Source organism: Ambystoma mexicanum, chromosome 6q (genome assembly GCF_040938575.1).
Source record: "Ambystoma mexicanum isolate Mex_15411 chromosome 6q, UKY_AmexF1_1, whole genome shotgun sequence".
In the NCBI taxonomy this organism is placed as follows: Eukaryota; Metazoa; Chordata; class Amphibia; order Caudata; family Ambystomatidae; genus Ambystoma; species Ambystoma mexicanum.
This window is the reverse complement of record NC_090937.1, coordinates 1,058,787,364-1,058,815,295: the sequence shown is the minus strand read 5'-3', so window position 1 is coordinate 1,058,815,295 and position 27,932 is coordinate 1,058,787,364. Positions and strand designations below refer to the sequence as shown.

General features: G+C 42.5%; 1 protein-coding gene across 3 annotated transcripts in view; it reads right to left on the bottom strand.

Moving 5' to 3' along the window:
* The window catches only part of SGCZ (sarcoglycan zeta), a 6,780,780-nt gene that overhangs the window by 5,811,540 nt on the left and 941,308 nt on the right, over positions 1 to 27,932 (bottom strand). Inside the window, exon 3 of one of the 3 annotated variants that reach the window (XM_069631598.1) lies at positions 21,456 to 21,512. The exons of the other annotated variants lie outside the window; for them this stretch is intronic. The gene's annotated coding sequence lies outside the window, so the exon portion shown is untranslated. The remainder of the gene's footprint in view (positions 1 to 21,455; positions 21,513 to 27,932) is intronic. 3 annotated transcript variants of the gene reach the window in all.

The following is a 27,932-nucleotide window of genomic DNA, read 5'->3' as shown; positions in this document are numbered from 1 at the left end:
AAAGCAAGGAGAAAGGGAACGCAGAAGTGCAAGTTAGAAGGGCGTGGAAAACAAAACAGTAATTCTCTGAGTAGGTGCAGCCAGGGCAGTGCTGCTCTGGTTAGTGCAAGGAGAACAAGGGACTGTAGGCTTACAGTTACAGCCCCTAAGTGCGTGGTAGGCCGGAGGCAGTTCAAGGGTGACTGATCAAGAAAGAACCTGGACTCAGTGAGACTATGAGGGTAACCAAGCAACCAGTCGGTACAGCAGACAGGTAGGTCAGGTAGGTCATCAGAGGAGGGAGAGAGCGAAAGCAAAGAAGAAGAGGAAAGTTTTGAGCTGCTTCCGGAACATCAGGTGGTCCAGCTCAAGTTTGAGAGGGGCAGGGTGGCCATTCCAGAGGGAGGCATCTCCAGAGGAGAGAGATATACCCCCCACTCTCTGCCTGGAGAAGTGTCTAGCCCTTAGGGAGTTGGAGGTAGCTGGGGGAAGGGCTTGAGAAAGAAGGCATTTCGGAAGAGAGCATTGGATGTAGTGTGGGCCTGACCCCAGAAAGCCTTGTGGACAATGCAAATGGTCTTGAACTTGATTTTTGCAACCACTGGGAGCCAGTGGGGAGATTTCAGGGCTGGAGAGATACGATCCCTGGGCTTGTGGCCAAGGATAGGTCTTGCAGTCCTGTTCTGGATTAGTTGTAGAGGGCAGAGGGTATAGGAAGGCAGCTTGAGAAAGAGGCTGTTGTAGTAGTCCAGCCTAGAGAGAAACAGAGCTCTGGAGACAGTGAGCTTCTGGGGGAAAGTAAGAAAGGGAAGAGTCACTTTGAGGAGGAGCAGCTGGTAGTTAGTGGGACTTCCTAGCGACGTCCGAGATGCGAGGGGAGAAAGGGCGAGTGGAGTCGAAGATGACACAAAAGGTTTGTTGTCTCACAGGAAGGCAAAGGAAGAGGGCCCAAGGTGGGCAACCAGAGTCAGAGAGAGAAGGCAGGGGTCCCAACGAGAAGGATCTCCATCTTAATGGCATTAAGACAGAGATCGTTGAAGGCGCACCAAACCTGAATCATGGATAGACAGTCAGGAATGAGCGAGAGATTAGAGGAGCCTGAAGGGAAGCTGACTGCCATCCGTATAACACTGAAAGTTAGAGGAGATGGTAGAGATCAGGTGGGACAAAGTAGAGGTTGAAAAACCAGGGTGAGAGGATAGAGCCCTGGGGAATGCGACAGGTAGAGAGAGTGGTGGAGGAGAGAAAGGGAGCAAGTTGGACCGATGAGGGGCAGACCAAGAGGAAGGTGGTCAGCCACTCCAGGGACTGATCTGTGATGCCCAGGTTCTCACATAGTCGATTGATCAGGATGGCATGGTTGACTGAGTCGAAAGTAAAGGAAAGATCAAGGAGGATTAGGACAGAAGGCATGCTGGAATCCAGGTTAGAGAGCAAATCTTCACGGGTGTTCAGGAGAGCAGTTTCCGTGCCTCTGGCAGCTCTGAAGCCAGACTGATGGTCATGAGACAACCAACAGATTCATGTGGAGAGTAAGCTGGGAGATGGACAGCTTTTTTCCAAGAGTTTGCCCAGGAAAGGGGTGATGGAGATTGGATGACAGTTTGCCAGACAGGTAGGATAGGCAGACGGCTTCTTGGAGAGTGGGTGCCCAAGGGAGTGATTAAGGGGAGAGGGGAACGTTCCAGTGGTGAAAGAGTGATTTCAGAATTCAGCCAAGGCTGCAGCAAGGGTGTCAATATGGTCCTTGATGGTTCTGGAGGAGCAGGGGAGCACCTGTTTGGATGACACTTTCATGGATCAGATTTCTCTAGAAACCTTAACAGGTGTTGTCAGAGAGAAAGAGCAGAAAGGAGGAGGAGAGGTAGAGAGGGCCTGGTAGGGAACAGGAGAGGTGGAGACCACAACAGGATTGTCAAGTTCCGTGCAGATTTTAAACAGTTTGGTTGTGTTGCTAGAGGCCCCAGAGAAGCAGGCTTCAATGTGTGCTCAATGTGTGCTCTCTTCTTGATGAGTGTTATTTCTCCGACTGGCATTTTTGTGCAACCAGTCTAGGTATGTCTAAATGTGGCCTGGCATGCTTTACTGTAATATTATTTTGTGTCTACAATGGTCTACATTGTGCTGCCAGTGGGACATGTTTTCAATGTGGCATGGCATTTTTAATAGCAAAGCATTAATGTTCCTGTGCACTGTTGGTGACTTGCATGTATTGGATTGGTGTTAACCTACAAAACAATTGCAAACCCTCAGAAAGTGTGCTGTATATTACATTAAAACACATATTTATATCTTTCTCCTAGTACACTGTGCAGCATACACCTTCAGCAGCACGTTCATGCGTATTGTGCAAGCGTGATAATCTAGGCCGGCCCAGAGTGCAGCAAAACCCAGTGATTTGTTGCCGAGTTGGAGGGGCCCCCTCTGCAGGGCTCGCAGGGGGGCCCCCACATTTTGTGTTACGCCACTAAGTACCACAGGGGGAGGATATCCCACTGTAAATATGCAATGTGTTATAATGTACAATTTGCACACCCACCTTCATCCCCACAAAATGAAGATTTTGGATGGGAGCGAAACTTTGCGTTGAAAGACATTTGTGCATTTAGTCTTCTGTTTTCAAAATCATCCCTCAAGCAAGCCGAGGTTGCCTCTAATCCTTTGCACTCTCTCCATTTCCTCCCAGGCACACCCTTAATATTTCATCAATCTAATTGCATCCATTTTTGTGAACAGCATTAGTGTATCCCCTTGTTATGCAGCTCTCCGCAGCTTGGCAGCTCGGTTTGCTCTATACAAAACCAAGCACATACATATACCACAGATGAGTTTATTTTTGCTTCTTGTATGTGCAGGTGGAAGACGCAACTATGAATCTGGCCCTAGTTTCTCTTGAGATGAGCGACTGTAGGAACCGAAAATGTGTGGCATTGCTGGTCATGGCCATCATTTAGGGGTTACAATGGGTAGCAGCTGCAGCCACTGGTGTGTTCCGTGTGACCCATGGCACTGCCTGTGTGACCCTTGGTTTAGGAATGCAGAGGCAGATTGAAGGAAAAAAAAGAAAAATCATTTGTACAGCCCTCTTTATTGTATAATAGTATTATGTGAATTTTAAGTTTCTCATGTGCTTTATTTTCAAAGGTGTAGCTGTAGAATAGTGTTTGTCTATGTAGGCCAGGCAGAGTGGGTGCCCCAAACGCAGAGCTTCTTATTTGGAGTCAACTTGTTTTATTTTTCTGAGGCATATAGTTTTCTGCAAAAATACCCTACATTTTGTGTCACTGTGGCCTACATTTTCCAGTTTCCAAGTAAAATGGTTGTTATATCATATCTGTATGTATGTATTTGTATGTCCTTTATGTCTGACTCCCAATTCCTCCTTTTTCTAAGCCCTGTAAAAATAGGTGTTATTACTATGACATGTAGTTAATATGTCAAAGTCAGGCGGATGAAGGGCCAATCAGCCCTGCTGAAATACATATATATATATATATATATATATATATATATTTGGTTGGCTGATTAATTAACCTTTCAAAACAAATATTATGATACATCGCATTGCCAGTTTTGTAAAGTTGCAGAAACCAAAGAAACACTAAAACATTTACTAATTGAGTGTGCCGCTTTGGAAAAACAAAGAGAAGATATTATCAAGAAAGAAAAACATATTTAAGTTATCACATTTTTACATACATAAATCAACAAACTAACAAAGAAAGAAAAAGAATAAATGACGAAGACTATGTTATAATAACACTGTCTGTGTTCTTTGACTAAATCATTCCATTTGTTAGGAGCCACACCCAACTTCCTTACAGCCTTCAATATTTAAAATATCTCAAATTTTCAGAAAGTAGAATTACTAAAACAGCAGCACACCAACCTAGTTGTCAGGACACATTGTGTACAATATTGTATTTAAAAATTGGATAGTAGCTATTCTTATTGATATTTTAGGAGTCGCGAATAGCTCATGCCATAATTCATCATTTGGGCGCATTATGTGATGTGATCGTGTTGATTTATTGATAATATCCTCTCTTTGTTTTTCCAAAGCGACACACTCAATTAGTAAATGTTTTAGTGTTTCTTTGGTTTCTGCAACTTTACAAAACCGTCAATGTGATGTTTCCACTTGAGTGAGACCTCTTCTCAGTAAGATTTGATTTGTGGGCCATAAATTCAGACGAAACCTCAATATCTGATTTCTTAGTTTGAATGAAGGGCATTTTAATAAATAGTCAGCTGCTTGTCGAAATCTTTGTGTCCAAAGAGTGCTGTATCAAAATCTTTCAATTTTAGACAACTCTGTTGAGTTAGATGCCAATCCAATTGGTATATTTTAAGTTTAGATTTAGTTGGATTGCTAAGCAAAAGATCTAATGATATTATTGCTTCAGCCATATCTGATAGGACAGCAGCTCTCCATTTAGATGGAAATGAATGCTCGGATCGCATTAAATATTTTGCCAATACTGTAAGCAGGTTATTGTTAGCTAAGCCCATTACACATTTTCGAAACAGACAACATCTCTTCCATGATACTTGCATGTGCATAGATAAAATACCTAGCTCGAAACAAAGAAGAGCAGTTGGAGATGAGTTGGGGAGATTCAACACTTTTTTCCAAAACCTTGCTTCAATTTTGTTCCAATAGCAAAGATTTGGTGGTAGCCAGGCCTCCACCCCATATGTGATAATAGGGATTACTTTTTGCTGGTAAAATATAAGGATGTGCGCACATGAGAATTTACCATACTTATATTGGAGGATCTTGGCTTGTGAGATTAGGGTAGTCAATTTGCCATTTAAATTGTTTTGCTGTGGCTTATTTGTAGAGGAGTTACTGAATATGACACCAAGATATTTGTATTCATTTACTAGGGTCAGTTTTTGATTTTTCAAAAGTCAGTCATAATGTTTCCTTTGCCTCATTTTATTTCTCCCCAACTCCATAACTTGAGTTTTCTCCAAATTTAAAGTTAGGTTGTTTTTGATGACATACTGGTCCAATTTATTAAGCATGTTCTGCAGGCCACTTGGCGTCTGTGAGATAAGGACCAGGTCGTCTGCATAAAGAAGCCATGCAATAGCCTGGTTTGCAACTTTTAGCGCATCATTCATTACTTCGATGAATTCAATTCCCAAGTCAAATATGAACAAATGAAATAGTGTGGATGCAAGTATGCAGCCTTGTTTCAGGCCGTGTTTAGTGTGAATTACTTCAGATAACAACCCATCCAAATTCATTTTGACCTGCATTGAGGTGTTTGAATGGAGCAGGTATATTATAGTTATGAGTGAAAGAGGGCAGCCAAATCTTATTAGCTTTTCAAGGAGTAAATGATGATCTACCGAGTCGAATGCAACTCGAAAGTCTACATACGGTAGGTAAAGAGGTTGATTTCTTGTTGCATAAAGTTCTTTGATTGCATTAAGTGTCGTAATGTTGACAGCAGTGCCAAGACCTGCAACAAATCCCGTTTGGAAAGGATCACGACGATTCTCATTTGAAGCCCAGATGTTAAGGTCTCTTAAAACAATTCTACTATAGATCTTCCCAGGGGCATCAAGGAGAGCTATCAGTCGGTAGCTGCAGGATTTGTTCGGTCACCTTTTTTGTATATTGGCACTGTTATAGCTTTACACCATGATGGCGGAACAGTTTGTTTTATTTGTATGGCTTGGAAGACAGCATATAGAATAGATGCCCATAACACTGGGTTCTGTTTTAGGACAAAATTTGATAAGCCGTCTGGGCCCGGAGCTCTTGAGGAGCTGGCCCTATTTATATAGAATAACACATCTTCTTGATCGAATTTAATAGAGAAAGGAGTGTTGGCGAGATCCTGGGACAAGTGTGAGGTGCTATTTTGTGGGAGATCATAAATGTTTGTAAAATATCTAACCCACTTATTTTCTGAAACACTGTTAAGCTGAGATGTCAGCTGTGGACATGCTGAGCCAGCGTTTATCAACTTCCAGATCTGCGATGTATTTTTGGTCTTAATCACTTGTAACCACCTTTCACCATCATTTTGGTGCATTACTGCCTTATGCGCTCAAATCCAATTTTTATAATTTGTCTTTATTTTGCATAAAGATAACTCACGATTGTGCAACGAAAGAGATAGTATCTGTCTTTTCTGTTTCCGAAATAGCATCTTCCTCAATCTAACAGATTGATCAAATATGTGGGCACAAGGATTATTAAATTTCTTAGCACCAGATACAGAGGAGGATGCAAATAAATGCATTTTATCATAGTATTCAGGTGGGTCCAAACCTCTCTCTAACTGATAATGGTCTTCTGCCAAACTGCAAGCAAATGCTTCTAGCGCAGGTCTAGTCCACTGTAATCTGTTTTGTTGAGGGTTTATAATCAGATTACTCAGATGATGTTGTTGAGACCGAGCTTTGTCTTGAGAATGAATCAAGATTTCAGCCGTCAGCATCAAATGATCACTAGATATAGTGGGCAGTATACTGAACTGGGAAATTTTAGCGAATAATCTTCTATCCACATACACATAGTCATTAATTGCTTTTTGGGATCCACATGTCCAGGTATGAGAGGGCGGATTGTCAGTCTGCACTGCTCCATTTAGCATTATTAAGTCCCATGTCTGTACAAATTCAAGCCACTGAGTGACCCGATCCGAATGTCTCTTTTTGACCGGTGCTCAAAGATGAATATTCAGGTCACCGGCTAGAATAACATGTGCAATGTTAGGAGTAGTAATCATGTTTTCTATGAGTGCATTAAGATCTTTGAAAAAGGTGGAGGTTAAGATCGCCATTGGATTCAAATATATGTTAACAATTGCAAATTTCAACTTTTGAATCATTATTGTCGAGCATTGTAAAAAAGAATTCGGGGAGGGCCAGACTGCTATGTTGTTTGTCGTAGTTATATTAGAGATAGTTGCGAAGGCCAGGCATTGGTCTGCCTTTTTGACCTTTTACAGCAGGGACTAAGTCAACATAATGACTGTCCCACGATAGTAGGGCAGTTAACCAAGTTTCCTGCAGAAGCACTATATCATAATCTTTTACAAAGCAGTTGGAATTGTTCAGTAGGTGCTTATGTCCTCTGGTATTCCAGCTCAAAATTGCTATTTTATGAATCAGAGGACAGAGTTCACCAGCTTCTAGTTAGGATTTTTTGCAACAACAGCCCTGGGCCGAGGGGCAATCACTATTGTCCCCTTGTCTTCCAGACTGTTGTGAAACCTCAACAAGAGGGCTCTCTTTTGTAGTTGGGATTAATTTAAATCCAAAGTCATAGAGAGCAGATCTTGTGGACCAAATGGTGTTGAGAATAATGCAAGATGTTATCCAAAGAGACGATACAGTTGGATCATTATCATCAGGAAATTCTACCTGCTCGATATCACCTGTAGAGAGATCTTCCAAAGTTGGAATATCAGAGAATATTTGCATGATGCTCATTCTATTCATGGTGTAAGATGGAAATGAGCCACCACGGCAGCTAAGAAATAGTGAGTGCATTTGAGGAAGCTTTTTGTTCTTGGAGCTCACTTTCGAGCCTGTCTCTTTTTTTTGCCGGTTGTTTCTACATGCAAATTACAGTTCTTCCACTGGGGATTTAAATGTAATATTCTTGGAGTTTGCTCTTTCATCTGAAACAATTGCAGTCAGATTTGTTACTAATGAGAGATTTCATGGAGGATTTAAGAGTCTTCTGTTCCGAGGTTAGAGGTACTAAGCAATCCTTAACTGTGCTTATTATGTTATTTTGCAAATTGTCCTTGGTGTCAGGCGTCATAGGTTTTTCAGGCAGTTTTTGTCCTTTTGCCTTGTCAGAATAATGCAGAGTAAACCAAAAATAGGCTTGTAATCCACCAACAATAGCTGTGCTACGCTAATAGTAATAACTAAGTATTAGAAATTCAAGTATCCCTCGCTCTGCTACCCGAGACGCAGCGGCGAAGTAGCAAAGCAGTACCTAACAGGGCTTTACATGGGTGCGCCCGCGCGGTGCGCGCGCGACTGTGTTTATATAGCTCCGCCCATTAGTGATTGAAGGAAAGCCTAAATAATAATAGGAAAGACGTGTCAGAAGTCAAATTTTGATGGGTTTACACTTTTAAAAGCGTCTTTGCTTGATCCTTCACCTGTTGGAGCTTGTAGTTCGTGGTAATCCGTAATAGCAGCAGCAAAGCAGTATCCAAGGATAGAACGCTGGAAAAAAGCCTGCAGCAAAGCAAGACTTAACAGGGCTTTACACAGGTGCTGAAATATGTACTTGGAAAGTGCAGCCTGGCATGTGTCAGAGTTGAGCTTTTAGCTAGCTGTGCTATGCCATTGTGACACACTATGCTGTTTAATCAATTGTGCAGTTAAAAAAAAACATTTATTAGGTTATCTATCCCAAACCCTATCATGCCCCTTCCAGTACTTTTTGAAACAATATATAGTCTTGCTATTATCAGGTTTACAAGAGGGCAATGAGATATTCCTTCTTTTTGAAAGCACTGTAATAATAAGTATTATGTTATTAAGAAATGTAATCACCAGAGCCAAAGCATTACCAATTGCACATTTAATAAGAAATTGCAGGTAAAATAGCTCAGTGCGTTAAGTGTTCACTGCTAGGATCTAACATTGTTTGACCATACCTAACCTGTAAGGCTCTAACATACATGAGATGTCAGTATCCTATAACAGAGGTGACATTCACCATCCTGGATTATGGCAGCACCTGCTTGGCATATGATTACTAGACCTAACATGGGCAGCTATAACTGGTATGAGTTGTGAGTAACTGGACATATAAGGTTGTAGTGGGATGAGTATGGCTGTGCCCCTGGCCTATGTTGGTTCTACTGCGTCCACCCCTGCCATAACATAGTACCCTCCATGACCTATCAAGGCAGCATCCCCATTAAAATGTTGTTGGTATTTACAAGAGTCTTTTGCCTATTTTAGTACCGGTTTGGTATTTAATGCATGTTTTATACACCTTCCAATCACTTCAGGTGATGACATCCATGTTAAATGACATGTGATGTTTGTTCAGGGTCAATGATCATATGACATCTCTTTATGTGATGCGATCGGGTGTGTGATGCCTCTTCCGCTAAGTTAGCTGCGCCTTAAGTATGTGAATTTTTGTGTGACCACTATTGCGTTTGAAAATTGAGGTGTGTCTGCTTTGCAAAAAATAAACCACTGAACGCAAACCATTCAGCCTTAGGTGTGCACTTTGCTCAACGAATTATGCACATGTTCTGTGTTGCTGCACACATAAGCGGTTTACTTGACTACACAAACGGGAAAGCAGATTTTACCTGCACTTTAAATTCACTCAGGGTGGCAGGAGCTTGACACGTGCATATTTGTATGGAGAACGATGACAGTTCTTCAAGCAGTGTGACATTTGCATAGTCAAGCCTCATCTTCCAAAGCTTGTACCGTTAATTTATATTTTTATACTAAACGAAAATATTTGTAGACTCAGGCTGGCAATAATAGGTTGCAGACTTTGCTGGGAGAAAGGCAATTAATAAGCCGGTTGATGAGACTGACATGTTGTTTTGCAGGTGCTCAAACATGAAGCCGTCATTAGCCTGATTGTTGTATGTTCATTGTTGCTATGTTCATCTATGCAGTTTTATCACTGTGGCATTCGGAATAGTGGGTATAGAGAATACAAAATGGCTTTCCCTGCAACAATCCTTGAAAACGACTGATTATGCCCCTTGATTCGGCCGTTGCCCTATTAAGAGGGAGACTGACGTCCAGCAGAAGTAAAGAATGGAGTAGCCATACTCACACTTCTCCAAGAGAGAAACCCGCAGGATTAACGCTGTGATCCGAAGTTAAATGCACCTCTACAGTGCTTAGAAGTGTTCTTACTGCAACTCTGGCACAGTACAAATCTTCAAAATAAAGGAACACATACAAAAATATTGTAAAAATTGCAATGCAGATTGAATTAAACGATCTGGCCTTTCTGAGGAAGCAATTTAGGGAGCAGGATGGAGAGGGAAAAGTTAGTGACCTTTCAAATATGGGATATTTAGCATCGACAGTGAAACGTGAGCAGAGAAAAACAACTTTCAGGTCCCACATTTTAAAACAAAACTATTGTAGGAGGCCTGGGGCAGCACTAACTACACAACTTAGGGCACAATGCATGAAATGTTTGCCCGGTTCAAAGTGAATTTGCACTGCTGAAAAGTGTCTTTTTTGTACTGCCGACACAAACCCTAATTCATGGAACCGGGCAAAGCGTATTTTTTCAGTGCAAATAATGCAGGCAAAGTCAGTGCACAGTCATTTTTGCACTACAAAATGACTTTGCCCAGACTTTGCACTGCACAAAATACACTTTGCACGGTTCCATGAATCAGGGTTTTTGGCAGTGCAAAGTCACTTTTCAGCAGTGCAAAATCACTTTGAAACGCAAAATATTCCATGAATCTGGCGCTTAGTATTGAGCATGCACCCGATGATGTATCCTCTATTGTCTCAGTATCTGTGTGTAGTGTCAACATGTATGTGTTTGACCGCTGATTTAACCTGGACCGAGCTCTAGACCCATGTTGCCATATGTTGAGGGAATGTTTATTGCAGATGACAGAATTAAAGATGTACGAGCACTGGTGTACGGTTGGTCAGACACTCTATTTGAATCAGGAAGTGTTTACATATGAAATGACCAATCCCTTTGATTCTCCTCTTTAAGTGCAATTTGCACATGCTACTTCTACACATGCAGCACACATGTTCTGAAGTGAACAGACATTAAATGATTGGCAATGCACAAATAATGCACTTGCATCCACTATTTTCATTTTGCATGCACAAGATCGAAGTGTAGTCTGTAAATCTGCTCCTAAACATGTTCTACTGAAGCTCCTACAAAACCTTTGATCCATCAATCTACAACCAGTGAGGTGAGCCAAGACGAACAGCACTTTTGCCTCTCCTTAAACTGCCTTTGCGATGCTTTACTTTACTTTACTTTATTACATTTGTACTGCGCAGCCATAGACCTGTGGGTGTGAGGGCGCGGGCAAGACTAACACAACATAAACAGAAACAAGCTGTCCCAGGGGAACATGGAGTCAGAAGGATGTGAAGCTGAGGGAGGAGACTCGTTAAAAAGGAAGGTTTTGAGTCCTTTTTTAAAAATGCTCAGCGTGGAGGAGCTTCTCAGATGAGTTGGCAGGGTATTCCAGAGCCGAGGGGCCGCATAGAAAATCCCAATTGTGCTTTCTTAGTTTTAGATCTGGGCTGGAAGAGGAGATTTTGGTTATTAGAGCGCAGGTTTCTATGACAAGGTTTTTCCCCAATATACCTTTGTAAATATGGGGTCATATTTCCCATACGGCATTTAAAGGTAATGACCAGAAGTCTGAAGGAGATACGAGCTTCCACAGGGAGCCAATGCCATGCTCGTCGACTTTTACCGCTCCATTCTGGACTATCTGAAGTCTGCTAATGGTGAATTTGCTAGCCCCTGACAGCAGACTGCAGCAGTAGTCCAATTAAGCGCCTATAATGGCTTGTGCATTCGACTCTGCCTGCTGTTGGGAGATGAACAGTTTCAGGTGAGCCAGCAATTTGATGTAGTAGGAGGCGGATGTGACCGTGCTACCCACATAGGCCTTCATGTTTAACGACTGGTCCAGTACCACTCACAGGATTTTTACTTAAGGGAGGGTGGGAATTTGAATGTCCCCCAACTGAAAGTGTTTATAAGCTGGACCAATTTTAGCTAGGATGCCCTCAGAACCCACTACCATGAGTTCAGTCTTTACCCGGTTGAGTACCAGGTTGTTTTACATCATCCAGTGCTCGATGATGGAGAATATACGGTTGAGTTCAACTTCATACAAATCATGCTGACCAGTGAGTGGGATGCATTTGACACATTGTGTGTCATATGCATAGTTAGAAAAGAGTATCCCCTATTGTGTGAGGTGAGTAAAGAAAGAGGCCATGAAGATGTTATAGATGTAAGGTGATAGGCTAGCTCTTTGCGGAACTCCATAAAGCACCGGAATGGCAGGTACCTTCGCCTCATTAGCACACACGCTACATATTCTGTTGGATAAAAAGGAAAGCAACCATTTGGTAGCACCCTGGGAGAAATTAGCAACAGTCATGAGCCTGTCGGCCAGAAAGGAATGGCCGACCAGATCGAATGCCGCAGATTGATCGAGAGAGATCAGTAGCGATATCTGCTGATTGTCCAGTCTCTTTAGGAGTTGTGATTTAAGGTCCAATAAGGAGGTCTCAGTACCGAAACCTTGTCTGAAGCCCGATTGAAAAGGGTTTAGGATGGGGTGCAGATTGAGTTGTTGAGCTATTTGGGAGTATGCAACCCAAACCAGTATTTTTAACAGAAAGGGGGTGTTCGTTATTGTCCTGTAATTGGTGGGGACACTCTGATCCAAGTTGGGCTTTTCTATGAGAGGTGTTACGCAAGCTTGCTTCATCTCGTCCGGAACGGTACCGTCGGAAAGGGAGGAGTTGACAAAGCCAAAGCAAAGAAGTCGTACCATAACGCTAGAATCTCTCCGGCATCTTACATCTTATATGGAGATACAGAGACATGGAAGAAAGAAGAAATACTATTCAAAAGCTCTCAGAAAGATGAATAAGAGAGTCAATATAAAGGCTCATAGGAAGATATCAAAGTCAAATATGAACTACTTACCTCAAAGGTCTTGAGGGTCGGAATATGAATGTGTGTGATAAAAGGGAAACTATCCAAGAGACTATCCAAGAGAGATTTGGTATTGCAACCCATAACAACATGTATTTTTAGTGGCCCTTAATGTTGATGTCATTTCAAAAGCCTTTTACAAATCAGTCAAAGTGCCTGATTTAAAAATGGTTTTATAATGGTAAAATCCAATAGAAAAATAATTTGTGAATCTGACTCAAAAGTGTCCAGGTGGTTCTTTCTGGCTTACAAAGCATACCTTGGCTTCAGTTGGGTATGTCGATCATCATGACCTCTTCTTGTGAGAAACTACGTGATATATAAGGGACTAAAAGCGCATTTTCAGACTCCCTCAGGTGGGTGGGTTGCTTGAATGATTTTCTTTTGAATTACAGTTCATAACGGTCATGGGAAGTTAGATCAGGCCAAAGGTTTTTTTTGGGTTTAACAAGTGTGAACAGTTTGAGTTTACGATCAGCTAAAAGAACTTGCACTGCATTGTACTTACGTTATATTGTTGCCGACCTACATGTAAACACCTGACAGATATTCAGTACCCCCTTCACTTTGCCTACAAGCAGTATTTCTGAGCCTCTTGGAGGTTATCTGCTGGCCTCCCTTTAGAACTCTCCATGTGAGGTGTTACAGTATCCCCTTGGTCTCGATCAGTGAGGCTGGTGACAAGAGGCACCAATCACTGATTATTGGTCTTATGGGAAATTGGCAAAGAGTGCAGCGTTACCAATGTGAGCCGGCCTGGGACTCAATCAGGAGAAAGACAATTGTTACTGGGAAGAAATCTTCCATACCAAAGACCACCTTCATAAATGTGTTGTTTCATGTTAATGTGAACAACATTGTGTTGCTTTGTTCCTCTATGAAAATTGATACATGTGTTCTTTTCCGAGTCATTATAGTGCCTCATCACTGCTAGAAACATTACAAGCTGCCTAGTAAAGTCTTAATAGAGACATGTCTTATGTGAGACTGTGTGCACATTTATGCTGTGATATGTAACTGAAATGTGGATCCAGCAAGTTAAGCCTACGCATAGTTTTATATACACCTGTATTTATGCATACTTTGTGCATTATCAGAATGACACTTGTGAAGTGTAAGTGTTTCAATTATTCTTCACATGTCCATCCCCAAAATAGTTCTGGCTCCCACATGAGAGAAGGTCCTCGGCCATCCGACCGCACCCGCATGGTGGTTATTGGTTTGTTATGCCCTGAACCTGTAGATATATAATGTTATGTCCAGTAAATGGGTGTTGTCTGGTCTACAGTTGCATGAAGTGCCGGGCTATGCAGTGCTTGCACTCACAGTCTTCCCTCACCCACACTGCATGCAAGTTCCCTGTGTGAATCAGTGGACCCGCATGTGGGCCTCTGCTCAATACAGTGCACATCGTGTTACTCGACAACTTTTTGAATCAGGCCTGCACTTGTCTATGGTTTGGAACTATCAATATTATGTTCCTGTTCACACAAATTAATCACAAGGTTTATGTTTTTCTCAATTGCTTTGAAAATGCACTCGGCATGAGTTAATCTGTACTCTAGATTCTATCAGTGAAATGATTTGCCATCTTGTGTCAGGAAGAAAGGCTTCCATCCCGGGCATTATTCAGTGGCATGTAATTGAAAAACTGACACATTGCCTCAACTGTCATCTTTTTTTAAATGTTTTTAACAAGCGAATTTGAAGTCTGTTCATTCACAGCAAAATGCAGGCAAAGGCTTGAATGGCACAATTGTAACTAAATCAAATTGTCTATTCTCCAGGGGTCAGGCCTTCCCGCGAAGTCATTCTCACCTAGTAGCTTTATTCTAAAGTAGACATACGGCTTCTTCAAAGAGATCACTTCAGTGCTTGGAGCTTATCAGCAGTGTCTGCAGGAAGTGTGACAATAACAGGAAGGGGCTTATTGGATAGTTTGTCAGCAAAAGCATTCCTGAGAAGAAGGATGTGTACATCGCCTCTGAATTGTACTCCATAAACAGTGTATACAAGTCCATCAAGGAAGAATACGCTTCCCCCCTGCAATTTAAATTTGCAGAAATCCAAGACCAAAATAAATACATTTTCATCATCTTAATTGAACAGTGAGTTGAAGTACGCTGTGCATATATGCAATGTGCTTCCCTTGGGTGTACCTCCGCAGCCAATGCATGTTAAGAACTCCCAATTCCATAGATCTGGCCGCTTCATATTGAAGCAGGCAATCTGCTCTTGGATTGTAGGGCTATGCTTTCCGATTGCTCCATTTACTAATCGAAGAAGGCTTTCTCTGAACATCTGCGATTTATTCCGTAGGATAGCTCGTCCCTCTCTCACTGTTGTCAGTGCCTTTCCTTTAAAGCCAAGACGGTGAGTTCATTACTTTACTGTTTGATGACAAACAGCAGGATTTTCTGAATCAACATGCTGGCAAGAAATGTCATTATCACTATTATGGTAGCGGCTGGAGAAATGTGAGGTTTCTTTGAAGAAATCAAATGTGTGTCATAGAGGAGAACACAAAAGCCCCAAGCACTTTCATCTGCCATTTAGCTTCCTGATGCAGACTGCACTGTGTACATACCTAAGCCTCTGAAGAACTCAGAGTTAAGTAAAAATGAGTACAAATATTAGTAAGCTGCTTTTGTTGCTGCAGTTCGATTCAGCCGACTGAATAGAAAATGACGATACAGCAGAATCCATTGGGAATTCGTAGGAAATTGGAAGAGCGTCCTGACTGTGTGGTTAGAGGATACAATATTAGGGGAACTGACGCAAGCGCATACATGCCGCTTCTAGATTGACTGCTTAACAGTTTCGTCATATGTTGAAGAGATTTCAAATGTAAGCAATTTCGCATAGAAAAAGCGGTAACATATTGGATTTCAGAAATCTGTTTTTGCCATTATAAGTGGCTTATCTCTGCAGTAAAATTTGCTTTGTGTGGGGGATCTGCAAGTGTGTGTTCCGGTGGGTGTACGTGTGCGCTTATGTGTGTGTGTGAGCACATAAGTGTGTAGAAATGGTAGGAATACACACTTCACACACACACACCCTTCACCACCCCAACCATGCACCTATGTATCTCTTTTGGAACCTTGAATAGATTGTGTCAAATTCTCCAATTATATCTGGTTACCCACACTCAGTTCTGCCTTCTCATAATCTACTGTCATAGCATGGGCCATGGCATGGAGCTATATACAAATCCAAGGTCGGATAAAAGAAGTACTATTGACTTGGGACTATAAAGAGATGATTATTGTGTATTTTAAAAATATCTTTAATAGACAGTGAGCCTGATTTAGAAAAAGTTTTGTGCCACAAAAAGTGACCCTGTGTCAAAAGAATTAACTCTGCGTGGAGCAAAAGGTCTGAATGCAATTCACAGAAAACAGTTTGCGCTGGCCCTGTGCACCTTGCGCCCTGACCAAGCACATTACACTCCATGACACTAGCATGACATTAGTGCAAGGGAATGGCCAATGCAAGAGTGGGAAATAGGGCACAAAATGGATAGACCCATATTATTTTGCGAAAAAGGGAGTGACATGGGCATGGTCAAGAAGGCACTAGACAAACTCCCAAACACAATCGCCCAAAGTGCAAAATAAACAAAGTTCACAAAAAATAAAGCCCCATCGTATAACCTCCAAAGGCCCTGAGACTTATTGCCTATCTGGAGCAGCAGCACAGGATAAATTCTCCATGCAAGCATAACGAATTGCAGCGAGAATGGTCGACTGCCCATTGCTCGCGCCTGTGCTTGCACAAAACACAAAGAGGAGGAGGAGGAGGAAGCAAGGATTTTCCACATCTGCACCACCATTTTTAGATTGGCAGATGAGGAGCTCTAATGCACATACTGATTTCCCTCAGAGGTTTCCTGGACATGGTCGAGGAATGGGAGGCGGACCTGGCATCGCGCATCCTGTACATGTGAAAGTGTTATCTGCCCTTCACATTTTGGCCTCTCTTTCATTCCAGCAGACCACCACAATTGTATGGGGCAAAGCCCAGCCCACGCAATCCTGGTGCATTCACCATATCTTGTAGTGCATCACTGCATGACTGCATAGCTATTTTAACATTCCCCACACTCTACAAGCAAGGCAAAGAGTGGTCCAGGCTTGATGTTCCATCACACAGTTCCCCAGGTCATCAGAGCTATTGACTGCACACATGCAGGGCTGCAACCCCTGGGAGAAACAGAGCACATTTACCGGAATAGCAAAGAAAATGGCATTCCATCAATGTGCAGGTCATGAGTGATGCCAAAGGCCACATAATGCTTGTGAATAACAATTTTCCCAGATGCACTCCCATCAGCTACATCCTATGCCTTAGTCGTAGCCATCAAGATCTGACATCTGGAACCTTAGGCAACATATGGCTTTTAGTTGAGTGTGGCCCATAACATACATCAAACCACAAACAAACAACCAACACATATCCACTTACCACAATCCTCAAGCTAAGCAATGTGTGCCATAATCATTTACCCATTTGCAATGGACAGTGCCTGTCCACTTTCACCATTCCTTTCAACACCCGTCAGGAATCCTACAATCCTGGGTCATACCTGCTACAATACAGGGAATATTGCCACTAGAGGTATAGTGGAGACACATTTGGAGTGATCAAGTTATGATTCTGCTCCATTGACCACTTGGTTTGTGTATTGCTATACACACCACCAGTGGTGTGTAAAATCAAACTGACATGTTGTGGCCTGCATAGCATTGCAACATACCATGGCATACACATCCCACTAACAGGGCAAATGGAGTAGCGACAGGCCATTCACAACTATGTGGTGCAAACTGTGTCTGCCAAAACCAAACCATGTGGTGTGGACACACTACACACCCTCACCTCTTATGGGTTTCAATGATGAAAGAGGACAAGTCAGACTAAACATAACACCCTGAGACTGGTTGTCTCCTATTAGCTGTGAGTGTGTGCACACTGTAAGTCCATCTCCCTCTACATCCTACAATATACACAAACAGACAGGACACTCTTAACGCATGCCTCAGAGCAACCCAGAAAGAACCTATGTACTACATGCAGCGCCACCATCACCTGCATAAGTGGCCTACTGTAAGACCTGTTTTGAGAATTCTACACAAACACAATTCTCTGCTATTCCTCCTCAGACATCATACCAAGAAACTTTCTGCTCCTCCCTATCATTTTATTGTAAATAACAGTTAATGGGTGAGGCAGTACCTTCCTACAGCAGAATATCCCTGAGGGAGCAGCTCACACCTTGTTCATATGCTAATCCCTGGTGGCATCGTCCTACCCTCGGAAGGACAGTCCTTAAAATCTGGACAAATAAAGTATGTCTTCTCTGTGCTTTCTTCATAATTTAGCACTGACACGAATGCTTGCAGGGACACCAACCAGTGACCCTTAACTAACGAGGAGCCTTAGAGACTGAACATTTCATCTTTTTAGACACATCATCCTATCCACCCACCAACACCACTTTTCTATCACAGCCAGCTTGCTGCTTGTCTCCTTCCTGCACCTGCTGCACCCTCCTTAGTCCAAGGTGCTGTATTTCTGAGGACTCCACACTACACTTTCTATCCTTTCTGTTCCTTGTTTTATCATGAAGAAGCCCCTGCAAGGTTGAGAATCACTCTGATACCAAAATCTGTGTGCCTCCTCTAAACATGGTAAATTGTGGCTCTTGGGGGCAGAGGGTATGTCATGTTGGCCTGGGTGAGAAGAGCTGGAGTGGTTCTGGGAGACAGCAGGGTAGACTGGAGGAACACGCAGAGCTTCTTGACCCTGCCCAACTGCTTGATGAACATCTGACAAATGCTTGTTTGCCCTATTTGAGACAGACACTGCCACTGACGGGTAGCATTCCCGGCAGGCCACTGAGTCCAGCACCTGAGCATGCTAGTGTAAGGTTTGCAATATCACTTATCCTAGCAACCAATTTACCATGAAAGGCAAAATGGGTGAAAATGGCACCATATTTCAAGTGGCCCTTTCTCTGAACTAATGGTTCTTGTTGCCTTCCATTACTCTTAGCATGTAGCTTATTGTAATTGAGTGTATTTTCAAGATTGCTCGCCCCCCTCATCTGTAGTAATCTCGTAGATGCCCGTTTTGTTGTGTGGGATTCAATGTATTGATATGGGAGAGAGAAATCAAGAGAGGGATTGACCGAGACAATGTGAGCTAGTGAAATAAATGGCACCTGCCTGCAAGATCCAGTGATGGGAGTCTAGGGTTCCAGGTTGTTTTGCCTATTCCCCTGTTCCTCTGACCAACCAACTTCCCTCCAAGATATCCTACTCCTTACACTGCACACATATACCCTCCCCTGACTGCCACCATAGGCCTACCGATTATGTGCATTAATACTAATCACACCATGAATAAGCGCTCCTCTTTAGCCATATCAAACTCTTCAACATTAGCAGCTAACCATCCCAAAATGCTGTGGTCTATCAGATCTTGGTATCTCTGACAGAAAGCAGATAGGCACCTAGGAAATGGGCACTTTCAACCTGTACCCATCAATACCACAGATTTTGCATCAACCTCTCCAACTTTCTCACTAATGTCCACTGCTGCCTCTTTTTCTTACAGATCCAAGCGTACCAAGGCCACCAATAGAGGTAGAAGGGTACTATACAAGACCAGTTACAATACTGTTACCACATGATCCTGTGGCTTACTGTGAGGCCTTCTTTGCCAATACTGTTGGCACATTCTCATGTGGCCTTCTGTGATGCCAGTGTTGCCAATACACAATAAGGTGTGCTGCAGCAGCACTGCTGATTCAAGGTAAGAGATCACTTCATTTTTGTTTGCATGTGATAGCATATCATTAACTGTTCATGCTGCATGTAACACTCCCCCCATAGCATACAGCTGAAGCCCATGAAAATGTGGTCGAGGTATCACTTAGTTTCTATCACCTTTGATACGATCATCAACTCTTCTCTGTCATCTCTTTGGCTTCCAACACCTCCACACTAGACTTCTCTGCTTTCCGTATGGAGCTTACACTACAATTTCATCCGCATTCATTGTGCTGCTCCTCTCTCATGTCTTTTCAGACTACGGTCTGATGAAGAGCTGTGCATTTTACAATGCTGTGATGTCATTAGATATGGAAGGTGGCATTATAAATTAATAAAATAACATTCCCCAATTACCAACAATATCATCACCATGCAGGAACAGAAGAAACACACACAACTCAGGAGATGACACACTGCAACCAACATGTTAAGGACTCACCAAAACCACAGTACACACAGAACATGAACATGGAAAAGAATACACATAACCACACATCACGCTGGTATAAGATCTTATTCATTAGTGTGGCAGCCCACAGCCAACACAGGTGCAGCAAAAGGACAACATCTATACCCAAATGAGTGACACAGCAGTGTATTCTGTGTGATGGGATAGTATCACATTCGTCATTAGGTGACAGATCACAGACAAGCCTCTGCCATGGAACATTACTTTGACTATGATAAACAAAACTGGATGACAAAATATGTTGGCAACAACAAAAGCAGATCACATCATAATTTCACCTCCTAAAGAAAAACTGCACTGCCTACACAACCCAACAAACCAGCAGACATTGGTAACACCACACTCACTGTCAACAGACCAACAGAACATCTCCAAAGAAATAGCATGTATACAATATCTAATACAATCCAGGAAAGGAAGCATTTGCATGGTCACTGGTCTCACCATCCAGTGGTTCATGCTCGAGTGGAAGACCACACAAACCGCTCAGTGTAAAGTCTGACCCGCTTTGCCATAGCAATGCAAGACAGAACTGCAAGCAACAACCCAACAAAGGCATCACTGTCTGGTGTATGCTTTCTCTTGATGCCACCATACCTCGCTGGGTAATATTCTGATACAACTCTTTCAAGAATTGTCCATGTCTGATACTTGCATAAAGCAATGCCTACTCAGATTGGATGGCAGACAAAAGGCCCTCAAGTGGGCATGGCTTAGCCAGGTGTAATGAAAATGATATGACCTGTCGTAATGACCAAACAGTCTGTGGATGACGCCCAGTACCAGATGTTCTTGACCCACCCAGTACTGCGGACTCTGCTGATGTTGTTGGCAATGGTGCAACCCCAGACGCAGGCCTGTCAGCTGTGGACACACCAGAGTAAGGCACATTTAAACGAATGCCACACCAGCTGTACACATATCCGGTGCACACACGCACCTTATGACTCTCTCTATTTTCTCTACTGACTTGAACTTCAGTTCCAGAGGGCGTTCAACCTACCAGCGCCTTGAGACCATACCAATGGTATATAAGGCGCTATATAAATACAAAGTAACATAACATAACATTGTTATTATTATTATTATTATTATTATTATTATTATTATTATTATTATTTTTAGCAACGTAGCACTTTACAGTTAAGCACATGTGCTGTACTGCTGTTTTGTGTGTGCACAAACCTTGACTCACATGTGCTCCACTTTCCCTACCACCACTACCAGATGCTGCTGGTGTGCCATGGTCGCACCAGATAATGTTAAGGTGCCCCAGGCCTCTTCCGTTGACCCAAACTCTGACATGAACTAAAGGAACTCCTCATCCTGACTTGTGAGTTCGGGCCCATGCATGAGTTCGTGAAATGTGTCATCCACGTCAGTAGCCATATTACCTGAGGAGGGGGACACAGTCTGCTACCTTTTACCTGACACACTGAGGATGTTCACCAAACATATCTACCTGGCCAGCACAGGTATATGGCCAGCGTCAGTCTGATCTTCCTCTGGGTATCCTCACCTACAACAGAACAACAAACAACTATCATACACCTCAACATTTACTCAGATGTGCAACAATGTTCATACATCGTCCTGCAATAACCCAGCATCATTTGTATTCTAAGAGGCTACTGATACCTTAAATAAATCCCATATTACCTAGTCACAGAGCACATCACATTGTGGAAAAGAAAACAGACGTGCTAAATTCAATGCCCCCGCAATCCCAATGTCCTGCACACCATCACATCTATGTTTGCCCTTGGAAATGCCTGAAATGCAAATTGCACTTTCATCACACCATACACATGCAATGCATTTGAACATTCAAAACGTCTTCTTACTGTGTACACCGTGCAATGCCCAAGTCATGGAATCAGACCTGCAACATTCAGTGGGCATGTGGTGCATACAGATATATCCTGATATGACACACCTTCAGTACACATGCCAAGGACACTGACCACAATGACACTGACACACCATGATCACTAATTTCCACGATATCACACCACATAGTCCCAATATGACTCCCATTACCTTGCCAGGCCTCAATACATACCCAGCTCATTATTCCACAGCACCATCAATTTGGTCCCTTACAAATGCCACCCTGTGCCAATCACTGATAAGCAGAGATTAGAACAGTCACTGACCGCATTCCGCTGCCTTTTACAAGACACACCCTTTTGTAAAACAATACCATGAGAAGCACTGTATGGTGACTGTTCTGTAAGGCCCTCAAACCCCAAAAGCGACAGGGAATGTGTGCCCCACATGCCTATGTCAGTTGCAGAGCTACTAGGTCGCCATTCAGGAATGTGCCTTGTTTGATCCATGTCCAATGTGTGTGTGCGAACAACTGCAAGAACAAATAACAGACTGAGGATCAGTGAACACCAACCACTGATTACTTTTTTCCAATCTGACTGGGTGGAAATCTACAATGGCAGGAACGTTGTTGAGGCTGTAGTTGCATGCACAGGCCATCATGTGATATACTTCCAAATGAATGGAAAAATGGTGCTACATACCAACAAATAGAACAGTACACTGGACATCCTTAAGTGCACACTCTAGGGGGGCTGACTCAAGGAACTTAGAGGATGTGGTTATCACCATACCAATATAGATGTGTATATCAGTCTTCAACATGTCCTCTTCCAGTGGTGTCATACGTGCAAATGTGGCCTACTAACATACCACCACTGCATGCTTTACTGCTGAAATGTGCATGCTAGAACATGTGGGACATCCATCCTCATCAACACCTTCTCCTTCATATATTAGATAAGTACATTGGCATCCTTGCACATGTCGCTGCAACATGCCTGCCATGAGTCAAAGGTGGACATATGTCCAATGAATTCCACTTGGCAATCTATGCTTGTCACTCATCGTCTGGCCAGGGCATGATGACAGACATTCTATCATTGTCACCTTAGGAGTGTTGGTAAGCACAGGATACCAAACATGACTCATACATGGACAGCAGTAAAGTGTAATCCATGAAAAGGTAATTGTAGTGGGGCAACAGGCAAATCCCCTGACTTGAAAGTAGGATTGTCTGCTGCAACATGTATGATGCATTCAAAAGGCACATTACCAGGTACATTTCTTCTCTTGTGCGAATGGCAGAGTCATGAGTGAAAGGACAGCTATGTTGCACTGTCCCTGGGATGTTGGATTTATCTGGCTTGCAACAACCCATAGCATGGCACAGGAAGTGTTCAAATGACATCACACCTGAGGTGAGGATGAGAAGGAGCCTGAATAATGTCCCAAGTATATATGCTCACGTTAAGCGTATGGCCAAAAAAACACATCAGGCACACATGTCACTCACCTGATGCAGACATATATGTGTCTATGCCTCCAATGCCTACAACCTGCTCACTTTTTATGAGACCTCTGACCACCTCTTTAATTTTCAGTCAGCCCCTCCAACTGGGGGGATCCTCCAATTGTTCCATGAGTTGAAGGGACACTCCTATTCAAGTGTTCCTTTGTTTTCCTAGTCAGATCTGCAAAGTACTTGGATACCTCCTTGGCAGTACAATGTTTCACTCCACATTTATTTTATTTGTCATGGCCTGCCATACGTATTGGCATTCAGTAGTTGAGATGGTGCAGCATTCCCAATGATACGGGTCCACATGATGCTCCTCCGCAAAGTCTTTGAGGATGGCCAGCTCCTCATCTGTGAGTATTTCTTTCCCTGGTAGCCCATTGTCTTTAGTTTCTCCTTTCACTGTTACTGGTCAATTCTCTTTTGTTGGACCCTTCTCTTAAGTTTACCTCTTCTCTTTTGTTGCTCCTTTCTCCTTCCAGGGCCTACTCTTTCCTCAGTTCATTCTGACTCATGCTACTGTCCTCAGTCTGAGTTATGCATGCAATGGAGTCACACAGACCTAAACCACGTATGTGCACTCTGCGATTCTGGCATGGAACCATTCTCTTAGTGCAACCTCAATGCAAACTGCTCCATCTATGTAGCAATTTGTGCATGCGGGCCCTAGTCTTACCATTATGTGATGGCACTGAGCATGACAAATCTTGCTCCTTGCTAGTCAGCCATTGCTGAATGGTCACGTGTACTGCCCTGGAGTGACTTTTCAAACACTGTCTTCCACCTCCTAGTGGTGCCCTGTATACCATTTCACCATCCAATCACCCTGACTACCTCATCAGCCTCATCTGGTCACCCACACCTCCAGTGTACCATCACAGCTCTTCTGTTTGGGTGCTCTCTCTGCAATGGTTGATTCCTAATCCCACACTATCAAGGTGGTAAGGCTGAGAACTGTCAACTTCTCGGCCAAAGAAGTTGGCATCCTTGGTGACCAGGTCCTGGGCCATTATGAGTCCCTCTTCAGTGCTGTCAAGCAGCTTGGGCCGTCTGTCCATCAAGGGATCTTGGGTGCTGTCAACAAGGATAATGTGGCAGTCCGTACTGTCAAGAATGGAAAGGAGCACTGGGATGACATGAGGATCTGGACCCAGAAGAAGACGAAGATGGCCATTGAGTTAGGACATAGTTTGGAGGTCCATTCTCATGGCCGCAAAAGTTTATTACTGCTATATGTGGGGATCCTGAGCACAGCGCTGCATTCCCAGGATCGCTGGATCCAAGCTGCTAGGGGCACACAAAGGGAATTGGTTCCTGCATTGTTGCAATGTCATGGCCGAGATGGAATGAAGGGAGGGAGAGAGAGCACATCTACCATTAACTGGGTGGTGTCAAACATGTTAGTTGTGTGGTAGCTCATTGGAACACAGCAACAATGGAATGGACATATAGACCAAGTGGGCACACAATGGGTTTGGTTATATGTGATAAAGTAGTGGACGCAAGCTGCGCCTTCTGTCCAAGGCCTGTGTCCACATCATTTTGAAAAACACCTGCTTTGGTGTCCATGCCCAAAATGGGAGTTATAAAGGAGCTCTTCATGTGAGTTCCTAACAATTGTATTCTTTATGAAAGCTCTGACAGGTCAGTGGTCAATGACTTGCACTAGGCATCCGCTTCTTTTGAAGGCATTTGTAATGAACAACCATACTCACATCAGTCTATTCCCAGGGCAGCCTTCCAAATTAGATTACAAATATAAAACCATGAAAACTCCTATAGAGGAGCAGGTGGATGCGTTCTCATTCGTTCCCGCCCCCTCTCCACCCTCATATTCGAATAGTAGAAGATGAGCAGTACATGGGACCCCCTGTATCGTTCCTGTACCACATTGAGTGTATGAGAGAAGTTATGCACTCAGACAGCCATACAGAATGGTTCCTCGCACTGAAGGTGTTGAAGGATGCTGAATGGAAGAATGTCAGCATACAACTATGAACATCATGGAACTTTAAAATGAAACCTGACAAGGGCAGAGTAATGTCATGAAGAAGATATGTAAACCTATAGTGAAACCATTTGTCTGACAATGTAACTGAAGCACCAAGAGAAACATGTACCTAAGGGTAAAGTAATTGTGAATACAAAGATTAAGTAATTTACTGGCCAATAACTGTAAATACGCAGTAACGCAAGTTAGAAAGGAAACATATAGAGGCTTACTATACAGGAATATAAAACAGTGCCAAGGATGGCCATGATAGGAACATGGATGCTGGCTCACGTCGAATTCAACCAAGCTACCTCAGAGACAGACAAATTGTGCAGAACTAGGAGAGGCTGGAAAGCTCTTTGTGCAGTTCAACAGAAAGGCTATGTTGGCTTAGGACCAAGGTTGCTATTTTAAGGAATAATTGCAAGGCACAAGGGGAGTTAATCAGGATAAACTATGATTGAAGAAAACATTCCTCTTTGATTAAAGAAGAAGAAAACATGTGCAATGGCCAACGTATTGGACAATGAAATGTTTATGAAGTCAATGCAAGATAGAGTGAGTCTCTAGAGGCCAAGATGAGCAACATCACCCTGCATAATTGAATCAAATAGCAGTAAATAAGAGGCTGACATTGACACATTTGTAGTCTCTTCTTATGTGACTCAGAACCCAAAGACAGGGGCTATTCATTAGAGCCTCAAATGAAGATAGTAGTGTGCTTACACTCCCTTGAATATTCCAGGACAGTGAACAGGCTACAAGACAAAAGACTTTGGCTTATGGCTGACCAATGCTAAAGAGCAGAAAGTCCAAGGTTGGGATAGCATGCCAAACAATCAGTGGGTCCAAGGGACAACCTAATCTACAATGTTGCATAGACCAATCCACTTTCATTTTGTCCACTGTAATCAGTACTATACATATTTAGAAGTAGTTCAAGGCGTGCCCTACAGAAAAGGGGAAGCCAATGAAGTACTAACCCACATGTAATCTTGATGTAGATGTATTCCCTTAACCAATCCCTACACTCAATAGGTTGTATAATTTGCCATGTAGAATGATATCATAGATGACACATGTTGGGGTATAAGACCTCTATGTATCAGGCTGCTATGAGAGTTTGCATGCATCAGTCTGATGCCTGTCAGATCTCCCTGCTTTATTAAATGAGTATAAATTAGTGCTGCGCCATATTCCTTGAGTCTGTGTGATTATTTGGTCTAAGATCATTATTTGTAAATCCATCTAGCACAAACGACTCTTCAAGGTGCTAGAGCACACTCTGATCATGGAATTGTTTTTTACATGTTTTTTGTTTCTCTGTATTTTGAAAATAGGCTCATTTTCTCAAATAACACAGCATTAACTCTTCTATGCATTAATCAAAGGGAATCAATATGTTTTCAAGAAACCTTACACATGCACACAAATACAGATTCAGGTGAGATGGAGTTCAACTTAGGTCCACAGAGTGTCAAAGCTACATGGGATATATCATGTTTCATCTATCGGACATGTTAACACTTCATATTGTTTCTAATTGAAATAACACTCAAATAATAGATTGTTGTATTGATGGTGTGATGTTTGAAGACTATTGGAAGGTGATACCACACCTTTGCATTCTCAGTTTCTTATAGAACAATACGATTCAAGTTGTACAACTCACTATGTTTCCCATGCAACATGGCAGCTAACATGCAGAAGCACATTTTTAATTACTATTTCTTGTGCTTATTAAAGCCTGCAACCTTTCATGTTCTCAAGTTACTTTGAATTAGGTGTATAGAATTAATTATTTGATATGCCACAGCAAGATACAATTCTCAGTTTATATAATGAACAACGTTACATTCAATTGATTAATAGTCTATAATATTCACGCATATATGGGTATGAGTGAGATATTTTGCCAGTTCTAATAACAGAAACTAAGTAATATACTGTTATAGGTACAACCCCACAGACTATTTCTGCCACTAGATTATTTCTAAATCATATGAACCCACGGATGAACCTTTAATCTCCAGATGGTCTTGCGCGGATATATCTTAATAGCGGTTGCAAATGAGATTTGTATACAAACTAAAACTCAGATATGTTTTATTCTTTTCTGGAGATGTTACCAACAAAAAGGGACAACAATGCAGTACATTAGTACAGAATAAATTGGAGGCAGCATTCTTCCTCTAGAAATAGATGTGATTACAGCTGTAGCAGTAAAAGAAGGCAATTCCCACAAAACAATCTACTATCCTGTTATAACATTGGGCAATCGTCTCCACTTCAGCAAAACAAATTAATTGGTAACAAAAGAGGGGTAGAGGCACCCCATTATAGTTGGACATTTGTCTTTACAATGACACTGATATAACATGTTACATCGATCATGCAGCACTGATTAATGCTTTAGAGAAGGACTGCCTATGGCTTTGCCCTGACTACTTGGGCCCTGACTTTGTCAGTATTATGTGCCAATGGCACCTTCCTATTTCTTGTCTGAAATAGTGATTAGAACATTCTGTTAGAAAGTAATCCATGCAAGCACTAAAGATGTGTGTTTCTTAGCTGCAGTGTCACCCTCACCATAGACC